General features: G+C 38.6%; 1 long non-coding RNA gene across 1 annotated transcript; it reads left to right on the top strand.

Annotated features, from left to right (window-relative positions):
* The first annotated feature begins 3,114 nt into the window (after positions 1–3,114).
* Positions 3,115–7,015, top strand: LOC135195415 (uncharacterized). Its single transcript, XR_010310111.1, has 3 exons — positions 3,115–3,271; positions 5,690–5,752; positions 6,902–7,015. It is a non-coding gene; the product is annotated as an uncharacterized LOC135195415 (long non-coding RNA).
* Positions 7,016–8,587: the final 1,572 nt, after the last annotated feature.

Genomic DNA, 8,587 nt, shown 5'->3' with positions numbered 1-8,587 from the left:
GACGAAATCATTTTGACAATTTTTTCATGCTACAAGAATTTCAATCCTGTTACTGCATTTTATATTCCCGACCATCATGAAATTCGTATTATTGAGAAAATAAACAATATTCAGGAATAAACATCAACAAACCAAAGTTTCGGCTGATGGCGCACGGACTCAATCCTACTGGCTAAACTATAACCATCGGTAAAATTCAAGACAGAAGAAAATCTCTGTGAGAGACGCTAAATCATTTGCATTTATAGAATATCCTATTTGTATGTAGATTTAAATACGTCCATGAAAACAAATGCGGAATTGACAGACAAAAATCGGCTTTTAATTAAGCCAAAGTCGGTGCCAGAATCGAGCAGACAACTAAGGGGGCGGGGCTAAGCATAGCCCTGTCCGTAAGACAAGTCCCTACATTTCCAGGAGTTCAGTGATCTCCAGTACTTTGTTGTTGATATATAAACACCCCCATTAATATTTTTTCGAAAGTATTAAGAAATAAAAGTGAAAAATCATCTCCTTCTGCTCTGACTTTTTTGTGCGATATTTAGGAGGAAATTATTCTGATTATTTTGTGTAGTTCGGAGAAAATCGTATAAGTGAAAATAAATTTCGGTGACATGATTGTGAGATGACAACCTGAGGTACCTGAAGGTGGGTGTTTTTTCCCTGTCTTTTCTTTTTTTCTCAAAAATCTGTATATTATATTATCTTGAGGATGCCAGTCCATAAATATATCCATGTACAAGCTTGCAATCATGAATATACTCTATATATATATATATAATATATATATATATATATATTTTTTTTTTTTTTTATATATATATAGAGAGAGAGTATATTCATGATTGCAAGCTTGTACATGGATATATTTATGGATATATTTATATATATATATATAATATATATATAGATATATATATATATTATTTATTAATATATATATATATATATATATATATATACATACAAATGTATGAATAGATAATCGTTTAGCTACAGTCACTGGTAAAATGGTATATATTTCGAGATGTAGCTATAGCTACGTGTGTCTTTAGGACCTACTATAAATTTTAGGCTCACAGAACTAACTAGCAAGAATAATTATTTTACGTTACGTCCTTAGGATGAGGTTAAGGATACCTAAATGTTATGTTAGGTCGGGGTACTGATTGAAGCATTTTGTTGTAAAGAACTGAAAATCATATCAGCTGTAGCCCTGGGATTGGGATAAGTTACTCTCGAGGAAAATATGATTCAGAAACTAAATATTTTTCCGTTTTTTTTATGAGTCTCTCCTCCTCCCTCTCTCTCTCTCTCTCTCTCTCTCGCTCTCTCTCTCTCTCTCTTCTCTCTCTCTCTCTCTCTTTTAGCTATAAGATGGGCTACCCCGTTACCGAAGCAATGAAAACCATTTATTACAAATAAATAATATCTTAATCACATGAGCCACTAAAATGGTTTGGAAATCCACACCGATATATGTGTAAATATATATTTGCATTGTGAATTTCTTCACGAATAATAAATCACGATAGAGAAATTAATAAAGACGCCCTTACTTTCCATATTAAAATGCCGTTACTCGGGCACTCTATGTTCCATTGCCAGAGAAAAGAAAAGTTATCTTCATTCAGCGAACTGAAAGCATTTTGTAAATGATTTGATCGGGTGTCTCCAAGCACGAGATTCTGACACTGTAATGAAAGAGAAGGAAGATGTTTGCGTGCAATGGATCTAACCCAGATTCACCCCGGATAACGGTGGGGGGGTTTTTGTTTTGTTTCGTCATGGCCGCTCTCTGCCGCTTCTTCCCGGTAGTAGAGTGGAGGTAGTCTCAGGCAGGTGGTGGGTCTAAGGAATGACTCGGGTATCTCTCTCTCTCTCTCTCTCTCTCTCTCTCTCTCTCTCTCCTCTCTCTCTCTCTCTCTCCCCGCCTTGTTACCGATCCAGTCCTTAGTTATTAAACCTGTCTTCTTTTTTTTTTAGGATATCACATGAGAGAAGAGGAAGTTTACTACCACCTTGTGGGAGAACGAGCAGTACACCTCCTCAGATGTTGGCTGTGCGTAACTTCAAGTCCATCTTCCGCTGGTGTTCCTCACCATTTTCACCACCTACACCATCCTCTACACACTCAGTTATGTCAACACCTTGCAGCCAAGGCAGGTCCTTCCAAGGCCATCCCCTACATGAGTCACTATAGGGGAAATCTAGCCGGAAACCAAAGCGTCATTGAGGTGACTCCAGAGGATAATATGGCGGATGCAAAAAGAACTTCTGAGGTTGGCGATATTGTTAGCAATGTCACCGCTAAGTCAATGACATTTCAGCCATCGCCAACGGGCTCCGAAGACATTATCAGGGAAGCAATACCTTCTGATAAATTAAAATTGCCATCTGCTGACCAGTCAGGTGGGATTAACGATAATAATACCTCGCTGGACAGCGAAGAAATCCCTGTCGAAACTGGAAGTAGACTTGAGTCAGCCGCCGAAGACTTTATGACGCTTACGCCGATTTAGACGTAACGTCAGGTTACGACGCTGCTGAAGACGACCTGGAAGATGATTACGGTGCATTCGACTCGTACCATGACCAGGAGCCGAATTCTGACTGGCCAATTACCCTCGAGTTTACGAATGCTTCTGCCCTGCGTCAGATCGACTACGATAAATACAGTGCAAATGTAGGTGGGAATTCCTAACGAATCACTTGTCGTAAAGCTTAATAAAGAAAGATAACCTTTACCATTATTTATCTTAAATTACCAAAGCACATACCAGTCTTCAATGCACCTACAATGCATGCAGAAATTACTCTACGTTCTTTAAAATTAAAACAATTCTTGATTAATGACCGAACATTTATAACTTTACAAAAGTAAATGTTCCCAAAACACATGGCAAGATTCTCAGAAACGATCGTCTGTTGTTAAAACGAAAACTATTCGTCACAATGATCAAGCAGATATAAATAGGCCTTATGCCAGCACGGGCTCTTGCTCATAAAGCAGCCGTAGAAACCTATGGCACTAGTGTTACGTGGCAGATAGAGACACCATTTAAAATGTACTCGTTGTTTATCCTTTATGTATGTTCACAGGACAGAGAAATTTTTGAAAAGTAGATTAGATGTCTTCGAGGAGAGAGCCGCGTTGGTGGGGAAAGTCTGCAAGCTACAGCCTACATCCCTGCACGCGCCGAGCGGGGCAAACCACCTTGTTTGGGACACGAAGCATAGGCCTAGTATAGTGTGGTGTCCTAACTATAAAGTAAGTTCGTCTTTTTTTATGTTTTGTTATTGAATAAGTGGAAATATTACTTACTGAATATTATTATTATTATTATTATGCTCTATCAATGTCCTACAATTCGACTGGGTGGGTATTTATAGAGTGGGGTTCCGGGTTGCATCCTGCCTCCTTAGGAGTCCATCAATTTTCTTACTATGTGCGCCGTTTCTAGGATCACACTCTTCTGCATGAGTCCTGGAGCTACTTCAGCCTCTAGTTTTTCTAGATTCCTTTTCAGGGATCTTGGGATCGTGCCTAGTGTTCCTCTGATTATGGGTACGATTTCCACTGGCATATCCCATATCCTTCTTATTTTCTATTTTCAGATCTTGAATACTTATCCATTTTTTATCTCCCTTTCTCTTCAACTCTGGTGTCCCATGGTATTGCGACATCAATGAGTGATACTTTTCTTCTTTGATTTTGTCAATCAACGTCAAGTCTGGTCTATTTGCAAACGTATCACCCTATCTGTTCTGATACCATAGTCCCAGAGGATCTTTGCTGATCGTTTTCTATCACTTCCTCAGGTTGGTGCTCGTACCACTTATTACTGCAAGGTAGCTGATGTTTCTTGCACAGGCTCCAGTGGAGGGCTTTTGCCACTGAATCATGCGTCTTTTTGTACTGGTTTGCAAGTGCCGGGCATTCACTTGCTTTGTAGTTTATGGTTTCATTTTTCTTATTGCACTTCCTACATATGGGAGAGATGTTATTCCGTCTATCGTTCTTTGAACATATATATCTGGTTCTTAGGGCCTGATCTTGTGCCGCTGTTATCATTCCTTCAGTTTCCTTCTTTAGCTCTCCCCTCTGTAGCCATTGCCACGTGTCATCGCTGGCTAGTTCTTTAGTCTGTCTCATGTATTGTCCGTGCATTGGTTTGTTGTGCCAGTCCTCTGTTCTGTTTGTCATTCTCTGTCTCTGTTATTTATCTGGTCTTCGTCTATTTTATTATTCTTCTTCCCATGCACTCTTTAGCCACTCGGTCTTCACTGGTTTTCAAATATTGCCCCCAGTGCTTGTTTCTCGATGTTGACGCAGTCCTCTATGCTTAGTAGTCCTCTCCCTCCTTCCTTTCGTGTTATGTATAGTCTGTCCGTATTTGCTCTTGGGTGTAGTGCTTTGTGTATTGTCATATGTTTCCTAGTTTTCTGATCTATCTGCAGAGTTCTGCCTTCGTCCATTCCACTATTCCTGCGCTGTATCTGATTACTTGTTTGCACTGCACTTTCCCATGTGTTTTACGGCACTGCATGGTTATGCTTTTTATCATATTTCCGGCGTTGAGTTTTGACTTGAGTATCGCTTGAGTCTCTGCATATATTCTTTCCTGATTATTATTATTATTATTATTATTATTATTATTATTATTATTATTATTATTATTATTATTATTATTATTATCTCCTAAGTAAAAGGATGAACTGCTACGGTTAGGCCTTAAGATTATTATTATTATTATTATTATTATTAATTAATTAATTATCGTTATTATTATTATTATTTATTATTATTATTATTATTATTATTATTATTATTATTATGGTTAAAAAGAATGGCTTAATTCTGCCTTTTTTTTAACAGTATTTTGCCTTAAAGAGGGTCTTCTACCAAATATTATATATATATATATATATATATATATATATATATATATATATATATATATATATATATATACAGTCCTCCAATTCGACTGGGTGGTATTTATAGTGTGGGGTTCCGGGTTGCATCCTGCTCCTTAGGAGTCCATCACTTTCCTTACTATGTGCGCCGTTTCTAGGATCACACTCTTCTGCATGAGTCCTGGAGTTACTTCAGCCTCTAGTTTTTCCAGATTCCTTTTCAGGGATCTTGGGATCATGCCTAGTGTTCCTATGATTATGGGTACAATTTCCACTGGGCATATCCCATATCCTTCTTATTTCTATTTTCAGGTCTTGATACTTATCCATTTTTCCCTTTCTTTCTTTCTCTTCAACTCTGGTGTCCATGGTACTGCGACATCAATGAGTGATACTTTCTTCTTGATTTTGTCAATCAAACGTCACGTCTGGTCTATTTGCACGTATCACCCTATCTGTTCTGATACATAGTCCCAGAGGATGTTTGCCTGATCGTTTTTCTATCACTCCTTCAGGTTGGTGCTCGTACCACTTATTACTGCAAGGTAGCTGGTGTGTTTCTTGCACAGGCTCCAGTGGAGGGCTTTTGCCACTGAATCATGCCTCTTATTATTATTATTATTATTATTATTATTATTATTATTATTATTATTATTATTATTATTATTATTATTATTATTATAATAATAATAATAATATTATATTATTATTATTATTATTATTATTATTATTATTATTATTATTATTATTATTATTATTATTGATTCAGGTAGCGTCTACGACCATGATGATGAGTTTCTTGCGTATTTCTCCTAATAGCAAAAGAGTACAGGTGAGTTATATTTTGCCGCTGGTGCACCTCAAGCCATGCACTGTAGGCATGTACTTAAAGTTCGTTGTTACGTCTCCCTTCGGCCCCTATAGCTGCAGACATTTGGTTCATTTTACTGTACCTCCGTACATATTATCTTTCTACCATCGTTACTTTCCTGGAACCCTTTCCTAACAGTTATGAGGTCCATATCAAGGCCTGTCTGCCCTTTCACGCCTTAATTTTGGAGCAAGGGCCTTTTCTAGGTCAGAACTGGTTGGTATGAACCAGCCACTGACCTATACTCGTTTTTTTCCATCTGTCTACCCGCCTGTGGTGTTTGCGTATGGTAACACTGCATCCCGGGCTTTACATAGTTACGCTAGTGTAAGTTTTAGGTAAATGAAAGGATATCTGGGTGTACATTTGCAACTGAAAAGTGTTTTAATAATTTACTGTATGTGTAATTACACCATTATATTCGAAATATGATATTATTATAATTGTTGATGTAAGCATGTAAGCTGAATGTAACTATCTAAAGCCCGGGACGCAGTGTTGTGTTACCATGTGCAAACACCACAGGCGGGTGGACAGATGGAAAAAAAACAGTAAAGTTTAGATGGCAAATAACCACTTTCTTGCCTGTTCTTGATACCATTTACGTCTTACGTTGCTTTTAGATAAATTTACGAACAAAAAGCAGACCTGTACATATACACATGAATGATAAATAAAGGTAATGCCACGGAGGAAAGATTAAAAGGCAAGAATTGCCGAGATCTTCGGTCTACACGACCCTTTACTTGAGGCACAAGTAAAGAGATCTCGGCATTTCTCGTTTTCATTTTTGCTCCGTGGCATCACCTTTATTTATACATAGCATCACGTTTTATATATTTCGTGATCAAGTTATTCACACATAAATGATATCTACAGCAGAGGAGCTTTAAGTCGTCTCTACGAAGTCAAGTGAGATCTGTCAGGATTCCTTTTTTATCGCAGAAGAAGATGAAACTTAATATTTATGTCCTACGATGCTTTTAGATAACTATACGTACAAAACGCAGACCTGTACACACACACAAATGATATCTACAGCAGAGGAGCTTTAAGTCGTCTCTACGAAGTCAAGTGAGATCTGTTACGATTCTTTATTTTTTATGGCAGAAGAAGAAAACGAAGCGCGTGAAACAGAGCGAACGTGCGACGCATCTACTGGGCTCCAAAAATCAGGGGAGGAGAAAGCAGAGGTCCTGCAGAAGAGCGCCCGAGTCATTATCGTCAGACATCCCTTTCACGAGGTTATTATTATTATTATTATTATTTTTTTTTTTTTTTTTTTTTTTTTTTTTTTTACTCTATCACAGTCCTCCAATTCGACTGGGTGGTATTTATAGTGTGGGGTTCCGGTTGCCATCCTGCCTCCTTAGGGGAGTCCATCACTTTCCTTACTATGTGTGCCGTTTCTAGGATCACATTCTTCTGCATGAGTCCTGGAGCTACTTCAGCGTCTAGTTTTTCTAGATTCCTTTTTCAGGGATCTGGGATCGTGCCTAGTGCTCCTATGATTATGGGTACGATTTCCACTGGCATATCCCATATCCTTCGTTATTTCTATTTCAGATCTTGATACTTATCCATTTTTTCCCTCTCTTTCTCTTAACTCTGGTGTCCCATGGTATTGCGACATCAATGAGTGATACTTTCTTCTTGACTTTGTCAATCAACGTCATGTCTGGTCTGTTTGCACGTATCACCCTATCCGTTCTGATACCATTAGTTCCCAGAGGATCTTTGCGTGATCGTTTTCTATCACTCTCAGGGTTGGTGATCGTACCACTTATTACTGCAAGGTAGCTGATGTTTCTTGCACAGGCTCCAGTGGAGGGCTTTTGCCACTGAATCATGCCTCTTTTTGTACTGGTTCTGTGCAAGTGCCGAGCATTCACTTGCTATGTGGTTTATGGTTTCATTTTTCATATTGCACTTCCTACATATGGGAGAGATGTTATTTCCGTCTATCGTTCTTTGAACATATCTGGTTCTTAGGGCCTGATCTTGTGCCGCTGTTATCATTCCTTCAGTTTCCTTCTTTACGCTCTCCCCTCTGTAGCCATTGCCAATTGTCATCGCTGGCTAGTTCTTTAGTCTGTCTCATGTATTGTCCGTGCATTGGTTTGTTGTGCCAGTTCTGTTCTGTCTGGCTTTCTCCTGTCTCTGTATATATCTGGGTCTTCGTCTACTTTTTATTAGTCCTTCTTCCCATGCACCTCTTTAGCCACTCGTCTTCACTGGTTTTCAGATATTGGCCCAGTGCTCTGTTCTCAATGTTGACGCAGTCCTCTATACTTAGTAGTCTCTCCCTCCTTCCTTTCGTGTTATATATAGTCTGTCTGTATTTGCTCTTGGGTGTAGTGCTTTGTGTATTGTCATATGTTTCCTTTTTTTCTGATCTATGCTGCGGAGTTCTGCCTTCGTCCATTCCACTATTCCTGCGCTGTATCTGATTACTGGCACTGCCCATGTGTTTATGGCTTTTATCATATTTCCGGCGTTGAGTTTTGACTTGAGTATCGCCTTGAGTCTCTGCATATATTCTTTCCTGATCGTGTCCTTCATCTCTTGGTGTTTTATATCCCCTCCTTCCATTATTCCCAGGTATTTGTATGCTGTCTCATCTATGTGTTTGATGTTGCTCCCCATCTGGTAGCTTATCCCTTCAGTTCTCGTTACTTTGCCTTTTTGTATGTTGACTAAGGCGCATTTTTCTATTCCAAACTCCATCCTGATGTCCCCAGATACAATCCTTACAGTCTGGATTAGGGTATCTATTTCCTTGATGCTCTTCACCAT

This window comes from Macrobrachium nipponense, chromosome 16, assembly GCF_015104395.2.
Source record: "Macrobrachium nipponense isolate FS-2020 chromosome 16, ASM1510439v2, whole genome shotgun sequence".
Taxonomy (NCBI): Eukaryota; Metazoa; Arthropoda; class Malacostraca; order Decapoda; family Palaemonidae; genus Macrobrachium; species Macrobrachium nipponense.
The sequence above is the reverse complement of the archived record's forward strand: the minus strand, read 5'-3'. Positions and strand labels throughout refer to the sequence as shown.